The sequence below is a fragment of the Henckelia pumila genome, chromosome 3 (genome assembly GCF_033568475.1).
Source record: "Henckelia pumila isolate YLH828 chromosome 3, ASM3356847v2, whole genome shotgun sequence".
NCBI lineage: Eukaryota > Viridiplantae > Streptophyta > Magnoliopsida > Lamiales > Gesneriaceae > Henckelia > Henckelia pumila.
In genome coordinates, this window is record NC_133122.1 from 79,087,317 (window position 1) to 79,106,676 (window position 19,360).

Genomic DNA, 19,360 nt, shown 5'->3' on the forward strand with positions numbered 1-19,360 from the left:
AACAGTTCATCGAGTTCCAGTGGCTCTAGACAGTTCAGTTCTGGACAGAATTCTGGGTTTTCTGGAGCTTCGTGCAGCAAGTGTGGAGGACGTCATCCGAGTGATCAGTGTCAAGGTGTGTTTGGTAGTTGCAACATCTGCCAACAGCCGGGTCATTTTGCTAGAGTCTGTCCTCAGCGAGGATCCGATAGAGCTCAGAGTGGCAGTTCTTCACGACCGCCAGCTCAGCCCAAGAGATCAGCTTCTGCAGTCCATTCCTTTCCGCCTCAGCAACAGAATCGTCAGGGAGGTAATCAGAACCAGAACAAACCTCCACGACAACAGGCGAGGGTGTTTGCCTTGACAGAGGATCAAGCCAATGCAGCCCCGAATGACGTGATAGCAGGTAAATGTTCAATCTTTGGTTATCCTGCGTTTGTTTTGATTGATACGGGTGCTTCTCACTGTTTTATCTCTAAAATATATGTTGTGATGCATGATTTAATTGTTGAGCCTTTCTCTTATGTTGTTTCTATTACTTCACCTTTGGGTGGAGAGACTGTTTCGATGAGATTGGTATGTAACTGTGTATTAGAATCCAAAGGGAATTCGATTGAGATTGACTGCATCGTACTTGGATTATCTGATTTTGACTGTATTGTCGGGATTGGTGCTTTGACCAAGTATAGGGCGACAGTAGATTGCTTTCAGAAAGTTGTTCGTTTCAGGCCTGAGATGGCAATGATTGGAAGTTTTTCGTTAAGGGTTTTCGATCCAAAATTCCTTTGATTTCGGTGTTAACCATGTCTCGTTTACTTCAGAAAGAAGCAGAGGGATTCTTGATTTATGCTTTGGATGTTCAGAGGTCTAGTCCTGAGTTGTCTGAGATACCGGTGGTTAGCGAGTTTCCTGATATTTTTCCAGACGAGATTCCTGGTTTGCCGCCTATTCGAGACATCGAATTTAGCATTGAACTTGCGCCAAGTACTCAGCCTATTTTGAAAGCACCTTACCGTATAGCTCTGTTAGAGTTGAAAGAATTGAAGGAACAGTTAGAGGATTTGATTGCAAAGGGATACATCTGACCTAGCGTATCGCCTTGGGGTGCACCAGTGCTTTTTGTGAGGAAGAAAGACGGTTCTATGAGACTTTGCATCGACTACCGCCAGTTGAATCAAGCGACGGTCAAGAATAAGTATCCTTTACCTAGAATCGATGATCTTTTTGATCAACTGCAAGGTTCTTCAGTGTATTCGAAGATAGATCTGCGATCAGGGTATTATCAGCTGAGAGTTCGCGACGAGGATGTGCCTAAGACAGCTTTCAGAACCAGATATGGGCATTTCGAGTTCATAGTCATGCCTTTTGGTTTGACCAATGCTCCAGCAGTTTTTATGGACCTGATGAATCGCATCTTTCAGCGGTATCTAGATGAGTTCGTCATCATCTTCATCGGCGAAATTATAATCTATTCGAAGAACCGTTCTGATCATGCCGAGCATTTGAGAATCGTATTGCAGACTTTGCGAGCCGAACAGTTGTATGCCAAGTTATCGAAGTGCAAGTTTTGGTTGGACCGAGTGGTTTTCTTAGGACACATTGTATCGGGAGATGGAATATCTGTGGACCCCAGTAAGATCGAAGCATTTATGAATTGGCAGAGACCGACATCAGTGCCAGAAATCCAAAGCTTCATTGGTTTAGCGGGGTATTATCGCTGATTTATCGAGGGATTCTCTTCCATTGCAAAGCCGATTACTCAGTTGACCCAGAAGAATGCACCGTTTGTTTGGTCCAAACAGTGTGAGGCTAGTTTCATTGAGCTGAAGAAGAGATTGACCAGCGCTCTGATCTTGTCTATTCCATCAGGTACTGGAGGATTCTCTGTGTACTGCGATGCTTCTCACCGTGGTCTTGGATGCATTCTCATGCAGAGAAAGCACGTCATAGCTTATGCTTCGAGGCAGTTGAAGCCTCACGAGACTCGTTATCCGATCCATGATCTCGAGCTAGCTGCAATCGTTTTCGCTTTGAAGACTTGGTGTCATTACCTTTATGGTGAGTCATTTGAGATATTTTCTGACCACAAGAGCCTGAAATACTTGTTTTCCCAGTCCGAGCTGAATATGAGACAGAGGAGATGGATGGATTTGCTTAAGGACTTCGACTGCAAGATCAAGTATTATCCTGGAAAGTCGAATGCAGCTGCAGACGCTCTTAGTCGGAAGCTTTGTTCTTTGTCTCTTTCTACGATGGGTGTCTCTCGCTTGATTGAAGACTGTTGTACTTCTAGTTTGGAGTTTGAGACCGATAGGAGATCCATCAGAGTTTTCGCAATTCAGGTCGAACCAGAGTTGTTTCAGTTGATCAGAGAGACTCAGATATCAGATCCGAGTATTCAGAGTTCGATAGAGAGAGTCCGATCAGGTCACCAGTTAGAGTTTCAGGTCAGGGATGACATTTTTTTGTGAATAGACGTATTGTTGTGCCCGATGTTTCTGAGTTGAGACAGCGTATTCTACGAGAGGCGCATTGCAGTCGGTTCAGTGTTCATCCTGGAGGCCGGAAGATGTATAATGACTTGAAGACTCAATTCTGGTGGAAGCAGTTGAAAGGAGATGTCACGAGGTTTGTATCCCGTTGTCTGAATTGTCAACAGGTGAAATCATAGAGGAAGAAGCCCGGAGGATTATTGCACAGTTTTCCTGTCCCGGAATGGAAATGGGATCATATCTCAATGGATTTTGTCACGAAGCTACCGCGTTCAGTCAGAGGTTGTGATGCGATTTGGGTTGTGATTGACCGGTTGACGAAATCTGCTTGTTTCATTCCTTACCGTATGACATATTGTCACGATCAGATGGCCGAGTTGTATGTCAGAGATGTTGTGAGATTGCACGGCATGCCTAAGTCGATAGTATCAGACAGAGATCCGAGATTCACTTCTCACTTTTGGCACAGTCTTCAAGAGGCTTTGGGTACTCGTTTGCACTTGAGCACAACATATCACCCTCAGACCGACGGTCAGTCCGAACGTATGATCCAGACCTTGGAAGATATGCTTCGGGCTGTAGTGTTTGATTTTGGCTCAGGTTGGCAAGATTCCTTGCCTCTAGTGGAGTTTTCTTACAATAACAGCTTCCAAGCGAGTGTTGGAATGGCACCTTTTGAAGCTTTGTATGGGAGGAAGTGCAGATCTCCGTTATTTTGGGATGAGATTTCAGAATCACCTGAGTTGGGTCCAGATATGATTCGCGATATGGCAGAGCAGGTGAAGTTGATCCGAGTCAGAATGAAGACAACCCAAGATCGACAGGCCAAGTATGCGAACGTCAGACGCAGACCACTGTGTTTCGAGCAGGGAGACCGTGTGTTTCTGAAGATTTCTCCTTTCCGAGCCACTGTCAGATTTGGGAAGAGAGGAAAGTTGTCGCCGAGGTTCATTGGCCCATATGAAATTCTGGAGAAGATAGGCGATGTTGCCTATAGGATTGCTCTTCATCCGTCTCTTTCAGGTATCCACGATGTGTTTCACGTTTTGATGCTACGGAAATATCATCCGGATCCGTCTCACGTTCTTCAGCCGAACGAGGCCGAACTTGATCAGACTCTGAGTTACTTCGAGCGACCGATTCAGATTCTTGACAAAAAAGAGAAGCAGCTCAGAAACAAGTCGATTCCGTTGGTGAAGATTTAGTGGAGTCGTCACGGAGTTGAAGAAGCGACTTGGGGGACCGAATCCGATATGAGGTAGCGATTTCCAGAGTTGTTCGATTGAGGTGAGTTAGTTGTCAGTTTGTTTCGTTTTGTTCAGTCTGTGATCTGTCAGATTTCGAGGACAAAATCGAATCTTAGAGGGGGAGAATTGTAATGCCCCGATTTTATTATAATTGAGTTTAATCGAGATAATCAGAGTTTTTAGTGATTGAGGATCGTTTTGATATTTAGCAGGGGGTTACTTTGCAAGATTGGAGAAATAAAGGACTGAAATGCAAAAGATGGATTTTATATATTATCTTAAGGCAACTTGCCTCACCATCACATCACATCATCCCTCCTTCCCTCCTTCCCCTCCTTCCATCGACCGAACCCGGAAGCCATAGCCAAATCAATTTCTCAAGCTTTTCTTCCGTCCGTTTCGCTCGATCCGACCGTTAGATTTTCATTCCGAGTTGAGATTCACGATCACCGCAACGAGGGCATCATTCTGACGTAAGTTTTGCTACGATCTCTTGAACTTCAATTTTGTTGAGTGGTCAGAATTTGATAATATTGGAGTATGTTATTCTTGAGCTAGCATAGATCTTGTAGTCGAAGTTGGTTTGGAAAAAGAACGAAGTTTGGATTTTTTTATGATTTTTGAGGCATTAATTCGAAAATGGTGATTTTGATTGAAGTTGGATTTGAGTTGTTTTGATGGTTTGTGATGATGATTGAGTTATTTTGATGTTGTTGGATGGTTTGTATTTCCGGATAGTTAGTTTATAGCCGTTATGTCATCGAAATCGAGTTTGAGTTATCGGTTTTGGTTCGGTTTGATTTGTATATCGAATTTGATTGAGTTTGAATTCCGAGTTGATATTGAGTCCGTAATCGATGTTTTGACAGTTGATTGAGGATTCGGGAGTTGATCAAACTTGGAGACTTGTTTATCGATCGAAGAGTTAGAAGACGGTATAGATTGTTTGATTTATCGACTTTGAGTTTCGAATTGTTTAGAGTTTGAATCGAGTTGTCTCTTGTTTGACAGGATTGATTGAAGCTTCGAGAAAAAGATAAAAGATTACATCGATTCGAATGGGGTTGAATACTCGAGTTTGATTGATTCTCGAGCCCCGAAAATCACATACTGCATGTTATTTGTTTGTGTGAACTTGACTGATTATTCGTTTACACTTGCATTCATATTGAGCCGATTATTCGATTCATTTTGAATATAGATGATTTAGGGAGCTATATTGAAGTGGCTTTGGATTTCGAGTTTTTCCAAGTGCCATAATACTTCTTATAGTTGCTCTGAAGTCTAGGGGTTGAGTTGAACGGCATCCACCCCGAATGGGTGTGTCGGTGAGTTGTTGTGAAGACTTGGCCCCGGGATCCCAACCGAATACTGATTGACATTTCGATTATCTGAATTGATAGTCCCGAGTTTGAAATCATGCATACATCCACTCTCATTTGGATTAATTGATGAATGTTACATTTCAATATGGAATGTTTAACTGATATTGTATGCCTGTTTCTTTTACTTAGAAATTATATTTCTAACCGGTTTATCCGGCTGTTGTCTTTGTTTTGTATGTGTAACTTGGCAACAGGAGGATCAGGAGCTGGACCGAGTCATCCTGGTTAGCTTGGGGGTGAGATTGATAGAAGTGAGACTCCGGATCGTAGGGTCGAGTCTATTTGGGATTGTATTAGTTTTGTTGAGTCGGTGGAACTCATTTATTAAACTCGACTGGTTATTGTATTTTGGGCAGAACCTAGATTTGGCATGTTCTAAATATTGATTTGTATTATGTATTGAACTTGGAATGTTTAGAATTGCCTTGTTGGTTGTTTTGCAGGCTCCTTGACCCCTCTGCCCATTATGCCTGCGCGCGGGCGAGGCAACACCTCGCGCGCGCGCAAGGAGTTTGAAAAGGCTTGGGAGATTTTGCCCGCGCGCGCGAGCCCCCTTCTTGCTCGGGTCCGAGCATCTCCGCGAGTCTCTACTCGCGTAGCCTGCGCTCGCGCGAGGTGATGACCTCGCGCGGGCGCGAGGCTTCTTTTAAAAAAAATATATAATTTTTTTGATTCGTTTTCCGCGGCTTATTGTGTTTGATTATGATTAATTATTCGAGTTTAGAAGATTAGAAACGGGGTCTCACAGCTGTAGTCTTTGCTTTAGAAAAATTTCGCTCTTATTTACTTGGTGCTAAAGTTATTGTTTATTCTGATCATGCAGCTCTTCGTTTATTGATGGCGAAGAAGGAGGCAAAGCCAAGGTTGATAAGATGGATACTTCTCTTGAGCGAATTTGATGTGGAAATCAAGGATAAAAGAGGAACATAAAATAGGGTAGCTGACCATTTGAGCCGTCTGGTTCACATTGATGAGGAGCTGAGCTTGCACGAAGATGTGTACCTGAAAGCGTGGTAATTCCTATCCTCACGTTTTGTCACTCGTATGCTTGTGGTTGGGCACTTTGGAGCGAAAAAAACAGCAAGGAAGGTGTTAGACTGTGGATTTTTATGACCATCCATATTTCCAGATGCTTAATTTTTCTGTAAGTCATGCGCACAAGGCCGAAAGACATGTAATATATCCCAGCGAAAGGTTCCTCAGCAACCCATTTTAGTTTGTGAAATTTTAGATGTGTGGGGCATCGACTTCATGGGACTCTTTCCTAGTTCATATGGATTTATTTATATATTACTTGTTGTGGATTATGTATCGAAGTGGGTGGAAGCTAAGGCCACCCATACTGATGATTCAAAAGTGGTTGCAGAGTTTATCAAGCATAATATTTTCTCTAGGTTCAGGATTCCAAGAGCCATCATAAGTGATAGAGGAACGCATTTTTGCAACCGAACTGTGGCTTGTTTGCTGAAAAAGTACCATGTGAATCACAAAATCTCCACCGCATATCATCCACAATCCAATGGCCAAGCTGAAGTTTTGAATAGAGAGATCAAATCTATACTAGAGAAAACAGTGAATCCAATAGGTAAAGACTGGAGCTTGAGACTGGATGATGCTCTCTGGCCTACAGAACTGCGTACAAGATGCCAATTGGAATGTCCCATACCGGTTGATTTTTGGGAAACTGTGCCATCTGCCAGTGGAATTGGAGCACAGAGCCTATTGGGCTATCAAGAATTTTAATATGCAGATGGATGATGGTGGGGAACACAGAAAGCTACACTTGAAGAAGTTGGAAGAAATACGCAATGATGCATATGCTAGTTCCAAGATTTACAAGGAGAAGACGAAAACCTTCCATGACAAGATGATCTACAGAAGGGAATTTGAAGTCGGTCAGAAAGTCCTTCTCTACGACTCACGACTTTGGTTATTCCCAGGTAAGTTGTGTTCCAGATGGATCGGCCCTTTTGTTATTACTAATGTGTTTCCTCATGGTGCAGTTGAGATTCAGAGCTTGGAGACCTCGAAGATATTTAAGGTGAATGGACAGTGATTGAAACATTATTATGAAGGGGTCCAAGCGAACGACGGAGAGGACGCGGATGATCGAACACTCGATGCTCCGCCAGAGATTGAATAAATCGAAGCATATAGTCGAGCTATAGACTGTCACTTTAGCGCTGACTGGGAGGCAACCCAGTGTTTTTTTATTTTTCTTATTTAATTTTCAATTTTTTTTGTTTTTTGCATGTTTTAATTTTGGATTTTTGAAAAATTTTCAAAATTCATTTTTGGTTCGCTCGATCGGTTCAAATTCACCGATCGAGTAAAAAATTCTCTGGAGTACAGGATTTTTGGAGCTTTAGTCTCGCTCGATCGATCATCTTTCACCGGTCGAGCGAGAAATTCCCTGCCCCTTAAATTTTTTTGATTTTTTTAGTCCGCTCGATCGGTCACTTTGTACCGATAGAGCGAGACCCCTGCTAACGCGTTTAAATCATGATTTTCCCCTTCTCCCCTCTTATTTTTTTTCCTATTTCTCTGAAATCCCTAAACCCCCAAAACCCTTACCATCTTCAATCTTTTTAATCCCATTCCTTTCAATCGCAGGACACACACGTGCATCACCGGCTTCGAGGATCATCTACCACCAACCTCCTCCATCTCCATCATAGAGCTCCGATCTAGGCCTCCATCTCTCTCCACTCCTGTTCTGCTCAGTAGCCGGCCATTTCTCTGATTTCCACAATTCCTGTCTGTTCCGGCCACCATCTACATCACCAACACCGTGCTCTTGTTTCGCCAGGAATCAGTGACTCCGCTTTTCCTTTGTCCTCTTGAATTCCGGCCGTTCCCTAGCTACTATCAGCAGTGCGGCCTGGTCTTCCAATCACCGAGTTCACCCATTATTTGCACGTCTCTCTACTTCCGATCAATCATGGGACCAAAACGAGTTCATCTCATCGGCGAGTCTTCTAATCCCCGCTCCACGACACCCGATTCTTTGCAAGCCCTCGCCGGTAAATTCGTTAGCCAAGCGGCACGTGATCGATACGATCACGCCAAGGTACATCGTTCTTGTATCCCCGAACGTGGAATTGAACTCCACTTTTCTGATAGCGAGATTTATCATGTTATTGCACAACGTGATTGAAAAGTATTTTTTAAACAACCTCAAGACGCTATCGTCCCTATTGTGCGCAAATTTTACGCCAATGCTACGGAGAGAACCGATGGAAAAGCCTTTGTTCAAGGCAAACTGATTTATTTGGAGCCGAATGAGTTAAATTCTCTACTTGAGACTCCAGACATCGATGAAACCCTTTATCAAAGTCTCAAGATCGACCCGGATTTTGACGAGGTTATCGCTTAACTGGCCTACGATGGAGCTTCGTGGCATCATCCTATCTCCTCCCAGATTTTTCAGGAGCGATATTTGAAATTGATCCTGGCTACTTGGTACATCTTCCTGACCAAAAGAATGATGCCCATATTGCGTACGAGTGATGTTAACCTTGATCATGCCTTACTTCTCTACGCGCTTGATTTTGGTTGGCCGATCAATGTGGGGTGCGTGATACATAGCGAGATCCGACGGTCGATATACTCCTCCGCGTTGGGTCTCTACTTTTTGATGATTATTACCGCTCTGTGTATCCGTGCCGGTGTTTCAACTCGAAGCGATGAAGAATGGTTGCAGCCCATGCGTCCCGTAGATAAAGCCGCAGTTAACCCTAAAAAAGCCAACCAGGTCAAGCATTTTGTGCACTATGGTCAAGTTTCTACCACTAGCGCCCCCACTCGGTGACTTGCGCCCTCTCTTCGTACCACCACTGACTCCGTATAGGAATTGACTACCTTTGCCCATCATCAGAACGAGTTCAATAATGTGGTTGCACATAATTTTCAAGCTGTGGACGCTCTCATTAGGGGCATGTATATGCATCTTGTCCTTCATCCGGCTTCTTTTCCGGCTGTACCGTTCCCGCCACCTTTCCAATTCCAATTTTCCAACCCTGTCCTTCCTCCTGAGGTCGAATAAGACAACCCCAACACTTGAACCAGGGGAGTTTCATTTTACATTTTCATCGCATTGTCATTTTGTTATTTGTGTTGTTATGTATGTGTTTTTGTTCTGAAGAATTGAGGGCAATGCTTCAACTAAGTGTCTGTGTGCGAGGTGGGGGGGGGGGGGGAGGTGCATTAATTTTTTGCATTTTGTTTTGCATTTGTTTTTGTTGCGTATTTGCATATAGGTCGTAAAATTTTTTGTCGTTGTTTCATGTTTGTTTCGTATGCATAAGTAGAGGATGATTTATAGCCGATGATGATGAAGTAAAAAAAATTGAATTTTTGTGAAAATATTTACTCTTGATTGGATATGAGAAACCATAGGTTGATTAGTGAATATTTTAAGCACGAATGTTTAACCAGTGAATTGTAGCGATATATTAGATGATGTTGATGACTGTTGGACCATTGCACGACAATAGGTGCCTGTGGAACTTGATAGTATCTTCAATCTTGATGATGTCTTTGATATGACATATACGATATTGGGCGCACTTGTTGAAATAATTTGTGTTTTTGAAAATTTTAGGAAAATCCAATTAAATCCATCCGGGTTATGAGCAAGAAGATTGAAATCCTAATCATCTTGCTTTTCACTAAGTATGTGGATTGAATGGGGTTAACTTTTGAAAAATTTTAAAATAACAATTCCATCCGGGCTTGGAAAGTGATTGAAATTCTAGTCACTATTTCATAGCTAAGTCTGCGGACATAATGAGATTGTAGTTCCATACGGGCTATAGACAAGAGGGTTGAAATTCTAACCCTATCAAAGTTATAGCTAAGTATGCGGGTAATTATTGGGACTTTAAAAATGTCAGGTGCAAAATCCAACGGTGCATAATTTTTATCTCAAGAAAGTTGTGTTGTGTTAATGGATTGTTGGGAGGAGGGTTCTTGATTGTGAACTTACACTGAATTGTTATAGGTCGGCGAATAGTCTTGAAATTATGTCTTTTGAAGTTGCATGTAGCTGGGGTAACATGACACACTGAAGGTGTATCATGGAAAATCGAGAGTATTCGTAAGCTTGTTTTTGGTGTGAGAAACTTTGTTGAGGCTATGATGGTCATGATTCGTCCTAGCCTATGTTTTTTTTATGTTTTCATATTGTTTTTGCATGACTTGCTCGAGGGCGAGCAATGATTAAGTGTGGGGGAATTTGATAGTTGTGTTTGTGTTGCATATTTTAATGTCATTTCAATATTGTATTGCTTGAATTTGTGTGTTTTAATTAAGTATTTTGTTCGTATTTCATGCATATTGTCTTCATAACATTCTCCCGGGTTTATTTTATAGGATGTGACATTTTGAAGAAAAAATGGACAAAAGTATTTTTGCTCGATCTATGGGTTTCAACCGATCGAACGAGCAAGGTGCTGAATTTTGAGGTAGAGATTTTTCCGCTCGATCTACCATATTTCACCGATCGAGCGGACAAAGAATGGAAGAAAAGATGTGGATTAGAAACATTCTCGCTCGATCGGTCATTTTCTACTGATCGAGCGAGCTGCACAGTTCGGGAAAATATCTTTAAACAAGGAAACTTTATTTTCAAGGACTCTAGTCTTTAATTAGGCTTTTATTCCAATTTTTACTGATCTTTTCATCAGACTTAGACGTAAAGAACACCTACCATCTTGCGAATTTCATTAATATTTGTGGCTAGGTTTTAGAACATGGTTGAGGAAGATGAACCCTTGAGTTTATTTATTTGTGAGATTCAGTTTTTCATTGTTTAATTCCAATTGCGTATCAAAAGATGTTTTAAATTTATTTCATGATTGTATGTGAGATTCTAGGCTTGATCACCCTGTGATTTTATTATACAATCTACTGCTAAATTAGAATTTAAATCCGTAATTATTTGATTAATCTAATATGTAAAGCAACTGCAATTAATAATCTTCCACTTGTGAACTTATTAATTTTTAGGAACAACGATTGACTAGATTAAATACATCCGCTTGTATATGTGTTGTCTAGATTCATCAGTTTTATTATTTTGACTGTTGGATTGAATTTAAATCTAATCACTTGTATTGGATTAATTCATTGGTAAGGGTTAATTTAGAACGCTTGTGTCTAGTTAACTAAAATTAAGGTGAAATAGGAATTAAATTTCCAATGATGAATATTCAATGATAATTAATTATTTTTAGATAATCGATGATCGAATGAATAATTTCAAAGGTGTAGACGACCGATACCAATGCTTGTTTTAATTGATTTCTTCGATATAATTTTTATTCTCGCATACTAGTTGATAGAATTTTATTTTAAATTGCTTTAAATTTTTAGTAGTTAATTTCAAAACTCAAAACCCCTTTTATTTATTTTTAGTATTTTTAAGAACACGATAAATTTCACTTTTCTCGTGGGAACGATCCCTACTCTCACTACTGCATTATTTATTTATCTAATTGAGTTGGCTAATTTTGGCGCGACACGACTGAGCGCTACCAACCATCCTCGGCATTAGTAGTCTGTATCAAATGTCTGCATCTATCTCTTCGATCGAGATAATACTTGAAACACCATACTGGTTATCCCATCCTGGATAACAGTAAATTCTCACAAATCTTGACTTACGAATTTGGATGAACAACACTGGTTCTCTTCGATCCCACACAAAATCCTCAATACTAGTAGAAATCCAGCTATCTTATCGGATCGATCCAAATCGATTCCATTATTTCAATGGCAAATCACATCATAATACTCTGGGAAATCAGTGACAATAATGCCAGACTCTAAGAACACAAGTCTCAGATGTTGTCTCATCCCATGAATAAGGAAACTGATGCTAACCTTGCTAATGCTCATCGAAATCTATAAGCACTTGCCACGACTCAAGGACAACTCTCGAGAATACTGCTAGAAACGTCAATGAAAAGTACTCAGCTAAGAGTCTCCGAAATTGTCTATTGACCAATTGGAATATCTACTTAGTCTCATTTCGCGAACTGGGTCAACCATTGCTAACACCAAGCAAAGCTTAGACCAAATATGTCACTGATAATCTCAGCAACTCTACCAATCTAACTATGATCACAATAGTCAAACTACAACTACTTCCCGTGATCCGCAGAAACCCATAAATTTTGTTCCCTGCATTCTTGGAGATCCCCAACAACTATAGAATCCTAAATTCACTCGAATCGCTGCTACTTAAACATTACCAATGATCAACTACTAAGCACATCAGTTTATAGTATTATACCGAGTACATCTTGTTTACCATATCCCAAATCAATCATTAATCGACATAAACTTATCGACCCCGTCGATTTACTGTGGTTCACGCTCGGCCTGATAGTATCAACCCAAATCAGACAATCAATGATTACTAAAACTTACACGACTCAATCACTATCGCTGATCTCGTTGCCACAAGTCTGCTAATCCCAAACACTTGGAATCACACGAATCACACCTGATTTGACATACCTATTCCCGATAGAGTCCGACAATAGTTACAAGTAGTCACTAGTAACAATCCTGAACCATTATGGGAATACTATCCACTGTCTCGTTCATTCGAGATGAACACCAGGACTCGCCAAATCCACTATTTACAATAAGTATGAAAGATTCCAACTATAGTTGAACATGCTCTTGGTAGTCATATCTCTTGATAAGACTGTGCAACAAATCAAGATAGAGGTAACCTCCCACCGATAGCCCAAATCTGGAACAACTTTCCAGAGAACACTGGCGTAGGTCATGCTTCACTCCTGTCTCGAACAATCCAGTATAGTCCTCAACATATGATATAATCCTCTACTGATGAAGTCTATCGTCACTGAACAATACCCATATCCGAGTCAATGTCCCAACCTGGAGTAATCCTATCGCAAGGAATCCCAATCGTATCTTTGATTAAATTAGATGATATTCCCAATCATCACTGGTAGAAATCCATCTACCTACTAGATTTATCCGTTTAGTTATATCCCAAAATGTCAAAACCTATCTGCTTAGAACAACCACGTGTCAAGGAAAATCCCACCAAGACTAACTCTGACAGCAAAAACTTTGAGTTTGTATCTCTGTTGTAGTAACCAGGTTCTATTTTATGAGATTAGGGGACTTAAATGTGATTAGGGAATTGATTAAGGGACTAAATTGAAAAATGAGCTCGGACAGGATCGAACCGTCCGATCCAAGAACTGAGCATCCGAACCCAACCAATGAGGTGTCAAGTTAGAGCAAACACGTGGCGGAGATCGGAGCGTCCGATGTGTTGGAGGGGCCGGTGTCAACAAAATCATGCCACGTGGCAGAACATGCAGGATCGGGCCATCCGATCGTGGGATCGGAGCGTCCAATAGTTTCATATAAATAGGGGTCCAAATTCCTCATTTTCAAATGCAATTTATCCTCTCCTTGGCCCATGTTAGCTCGATTTTAACAGCTTTTTGGTACTCTTATTATAAGATTTGTAGTAGGTAGTAGTTCATATATAGCGGACAGTGTCCGCAGCAGTAGCCCAGTAGCGGAGCTCTGGAAAGGAGTCCAGGGGTAATAGCTAGGCTATGCCCAAGCGTTGGGGCATGCGACATCAGCGGGCTGACGACGGACGAAGGTATGACTTTGGTTCCCTATAGTAAATAGGGAGTCGACTATAGTTTAATTAAGGCTTTTAGAGTCTGTTAGGTGATGTTTGGCATGTTAGATAATGCATGGTGATTTATGGATTGTAGTGCTGCATGGTAGGCTTGGATCTAGAGGAGGAACTTTTAGGATCTGCCTTAGTAAGGAACGGAAGTATTATTCGAGATATCCAAATTGAGTATGCATGTATTATGTATTTGCATGGATTATGTGATTGCATGTTTTATATGCCTTTATATACAGCATGTCATGACTTTATGTTGCATACATGAGCATATTGAGCATTTACCTTAGAGGTATCCTGTAGTAGGGTGCTCACCCTATGAGTTTGTGGATGGTTGGATACGTAAGTCTTGTGTCAGGTCACCGTGATGGTTGGACACATGTACTAGTATCAGGTCACCATTATCCACTCGGTATATGATCCACCTCCTGAAGCGACGACGTAGCGTGCTCTATACCCTGGCCAGGTCTATGAGCTAGTTTCTTGACCTGAGTGTCTTGGTACACAGTTCATTTGCATTCATGCACATCTAATAGTGTATACTCATGCTCTCATATTGAGCATGTTAGGCTCACTTCCGGTTGTTTTTCTGTTGGCTGGATGCCCTATTCTATGAGGCAATTTCAGGTAGTTCTCCTGGGGATATGGAGGTTAGGTGGTGACCAAGGCTGGTTAGCAAGGTTGACTACTAGGTTTTACTTACCTGGTATTATTTTATTTCACAATTACTCTAATTTTGATTATTGTTTTATTGCAAGCTTTAGCTTCTGATTAGTGGGTGATCACGGTGCGGGTCATTACATTTATGGTATCTGAGTATGCAATAAGATTCTTTTGGGACATATTATTGATCTTGGGTTATCCTTTGTAGGATTGCATGTTGGATTCAATGACGATAACAATATCAGGAATTGGAATAGCAGGATATCTAGGCTTTTCCAAGATCTTCATTGCCATGTTTGGAAGCAGAAGTTCATATTTTGTGGATCCCATCAGGATGTAGCTGAAAAAGAAGATCCAGTTTTCAACGCCATGCACTTCTCAGGGTTGAATGAAATGTCTGACACGTAGTCATCCATTTTGCGTCGACCAAGGAAGCCACCCCGTAAGACTCTTCACTGGTAGATGGAGAGATTGTCAAGAAAATATTATCTCATCTACTAGATAAGGAACCCAACTATATTGGAAAGATCCTATAGATTAGCAAGATTTTATGTTTTAGATCTTGTGATGAAGAAGATCTGCTGACATGAGTAGCAGACGTGAAACTTCATGTTCAAGACGGAATGAAAGACTTACGCAGAAAATTTAAATATTGTATTAATTTTTGTTTTAAACAGTATTTCAGTTGTAATTAGATGTAGATTTCAGTATTTGATGTACTAAGATTTTGTTGTAATAAAGATAGTTTTAGAACCTGGATTGATGGTTCAAAGTATTGTAATCTTTGATATTATCTTGGTTGTATTGAATAAAGGATTGATCATTTGTTTAAACATGTGTATAATTAAGATTGAATTATGAATGTTTTCAGTTAATTGGTACTAGGTGTTTTTCCTAGGATGACTTAGTTAATCGATTGACTATGGATAGTATCATGGATAATGCGATTCATCACGGGACATTAGTGTTTGTTCTAGGCAGGTTTCCTTAGAAAAGTTGGCTGTTTTGACCTCTCAAGGTTGTTGCCATATGATGATAGGTCAAGTAATACAAAGACTTGTGGACTGTGACCGAGACTAGACGTGAGGAGGCGCGACCCTTAGTTGGTATTGCTCTGGAAGTTTTCATACTTCAGAGATTGTTTGGAGGCCTATATGCTCCAAGAACTATTTAGGGAAGGTTACTCAGTCTAGAGATTTGGAAATAGTCACAACAAGGTATGACCTTGGATTGGAGAGATACCAGGTGTGGTATCAGGGTTTAGATATCGTTTGTTTTCATGCATATGTTATGCTGTCAGAATTAGTCTTGAAAAGAATTTTCATTGACAAGTAATTGTTTTGAGCAGATAAGTTTTAGTTTTGATTTGGGATTTTGAGGATTTAATCTAAGAATTTAATTTAATTAATATTCAACTAGTTTGTTTTTCAGATGTTGCAAACTCAGGATTTGAGTTGTGCTTATGTAAACTTAAGCAAGTTTTCATTGACCAATGATTTTGGTCTTGAAACGCCTAATACTAATAAATGCGGAAATTTTTTTTTTAAAAAATAATACTACTATACATACATGCCCATACATATATGTATATAAAAATAACATACTTTTTCTTAAATAACCTGAAAAATATTAAATAAATAAATCCTTAAAAATGTTTCATGCATCAATTTAAAATAATAAACAATGCTGCTGAAAAATCTCATATGCGAAAACAATAATAAAATAAAACATGTTTCAAAATTCAACATAATAAACTAAATAGCTGCGATGGTCACGGGGTCCACTGCTCCGTGAGCTCATAAGTCCTCACCACCGGCAGAAGCTATATAAACGTCATCATGCTCACCTGCAACATATAAGCGTAGTGAGCCTAGGGGCTCAACATGTCTAATTCTTTATAACAAGGTTAAAAATAATGCATCACATTATTACTAATACATATACATGAACATGAGCATGCATGGAAATATTTTCATCGCATAATGAAACTGCTGAATCATAAACTGAATCATAACCATAATCATAAACATATTATTTCTTCATCATAAATAACATAATTGAGCAATGCTTTTGAAACCTGAAGATGGTCCTATCCATAAGTGTGACGCTCATGTGTCGACTGATCAGTCTCATGAACCAACGTACGATGGCGGTGATAAATCACCTCCTATGGTAGTAAACTACCGAATCATATGGTGGATAACCACCCCTATGACAGTAAAACTACCGAATCATATGGTGGAAAACCACCCCTATATCACACATACTTCAATTTCCACCAAAATATTTTATTGCTCATCATTTACATAATTATATACATAAGAAATTTCATGAATGCATGCACTGAAAATATGTCCGTAATATATATTTAATTAATTTTTCATAATATACTTAAAATAGACTTCATGCATAAAAATAATTAAATATATATTCTGGACTTATTTATTTTTCATGGGTTGGTCCAGACTGCTGATCACTCACTTTAAGCCCATTAAACTTAAGTAAAACCCAATAATCATATTTTTAGCCCAAATAACTTAATTAAACTTAACTGGGCCCAAATAAAATATTTAAGCCCATTAACTTAATTAAACACAATAAAATTCTAGACTGGCCCAAAATCCACCGACTGGCCCAATAATTCTCATGGGATCCCAAGCCCATAAAAATTATTAGGCTAACTTAAATAAATTATTTAAGGCCCAAATAAAATTATTTGGAGGCCCAAATAATTTTCTAACTATTTATTAAAGCCCAAAAAACCAATTAAACTCTTAATCAATTAAAAATTAAAATACCCGAGCCCAGCCCACCTAACCTGGACCCGGACCCAACTGACCCGACCCACTATGAACCTGACCCGACCCAGGACCATACCCGACCCAGAACCCACCCAAAACCCATACCCCAAAGCCCCCTACCCCAGTTGCTCTCGGCTGCGTGCAACAGCCCTTGAAGCTCCAGTCCGGCCACGACTGGCCGGACCGCCACCGGAAGGACCTTACCAAGGTCCTGCCGGTCCTAACCTGGCCATGGGTTGGCTGGTTCTCGGCCCTGTAGGCACCAGCCGACCCCTCTTCTCCCAAACCATAACCTGCGAACCCTTGGACCCAGACTGATGCAGCTCGACTCCAGCCCTGTTCCAGCCTCAACCATCCAACCAAACCCAGCCTAGGGACCCTAAGACCCCCCTCTGAACCGTGGACCTGCAGCCATGCACGCCCTTAACAATAAAAATGTGAGTCAATGCCATAAAACATGCAAAACGTGAGAAAATCAAACTCCAAGAGTAAAAAATGAACATGCTAAAGCTTAATCATAAATATCTAATAAAAATCTGACATGAAAAGAATAATAGCTTATGTGGTGTTCAAGAAAAGAATTACACATGCCTTTTAAATTTATAGACGAAGGTTGATGCGTTGACGGATCTCCGGGACGACGAACGGACCAAAATCTTCAAAGATGGAGCTTGGTTGGATCGGCTATGGTTTTTTCTGCTGAAGAAACATGAGGGAAAAGGTGGAGGGGAGGGTTGTCGGCTGATGGAGATTGTGGTGGGGTGTGGGGTAGGTTTAGGTTTAAATAAATAGGTTAATAATTAAAAATAATATGTATCTAGATAATATACCTAAGAATATATAATTAAAACTCTCTTATAAAAATAATAATCTGATGAAAAAGCCTTAAACTCGAAATATTTAATTAGGCTAATTTTAAAAATCAATAAAAGTCAATAAATGGACTAATTTTGGCAAAAAAATCAACCCTTAAATAAATATATAATTAAACACTAAAATTTTCTTGACAAAATACCTTAAAATATTATTTTAAGACTCATAAAACTCATAACATATTTTTGGCTAAGAATTTTGGTATCTCGTCCGTCCACGGTCCCGTCTACGCGATCAACTCAATAAAATTCTCAAAAATCTAAAAATACCATAACTGCAGGTTAAATGATAAATAAATTTACATCATGCATATAATTCACATAATAACACATAAATACCATTTAACCCAATATAAATTTTAAATAATTATTTTCCCTAATTATGCATGCAAATTTACGTATTAAAATTTTCGGGTGTTACAATTCTCCCCCCCTTAAATTGAATTTCGTCCTCGAAATTAAAGTGCTTACTCGAATAACTCCGGGTAGCGAGTCCTCATGTCTGCCTCGGTCTCCCAAGTGGCTTCCTCCTCGGAATTATTCTGCCACTGGACTTTGACCATCGGTATGACCCGCATCCTCAATCTCCGCTCATCTCTGGCAAAGATACAAACAGGCCTCTCCTCAAATGCTAGATCTGGTGCTAACTGCAAAGGCTCGTAATCCAACACATGAGTCGGATTAGAGATGTATCTCCGAAGCATGGATACATGGAAAACGTTGTGCACTGCTGCAAGCCCTGGCGGTAGTGCTAAACGGTATGCCAAAGTGCCAACTCTCTCCAAGATCTCAAATGGCCCAATATATCTCGGATTCAAATTGCCTCTGCGACCAAATCTCATCACCCCTTTCATAGGTGATACTTTCAAAAACACATGATCACCTACTACAAACCCAAGATCTCGTCGTCGAGTATCAGCATAAATCTTCTGACGACTCTGAGCTGTCCTCATACGATCCCGTATCTGTGTCACAATATCGTCAGTCTGCTGTACAATCTTGGGACCAAGTAAAATCCTCTCGCCAAACTCATCCCAATGCACTGGCGATCTACATCTCCTCCCGTAGAGAGCTTCATAAGGAGCCATTCCTATAGACGACTGAAAACTGTTGTTATAGGTAAACTCCACTAATGGCAGTCTAGTCTCCCAAGAGCCCTGAAAATCAATGACACAAGCTCTCAGTAGATCCTCAAGAATCTGGATCACCCTCTTCGACTGACCATC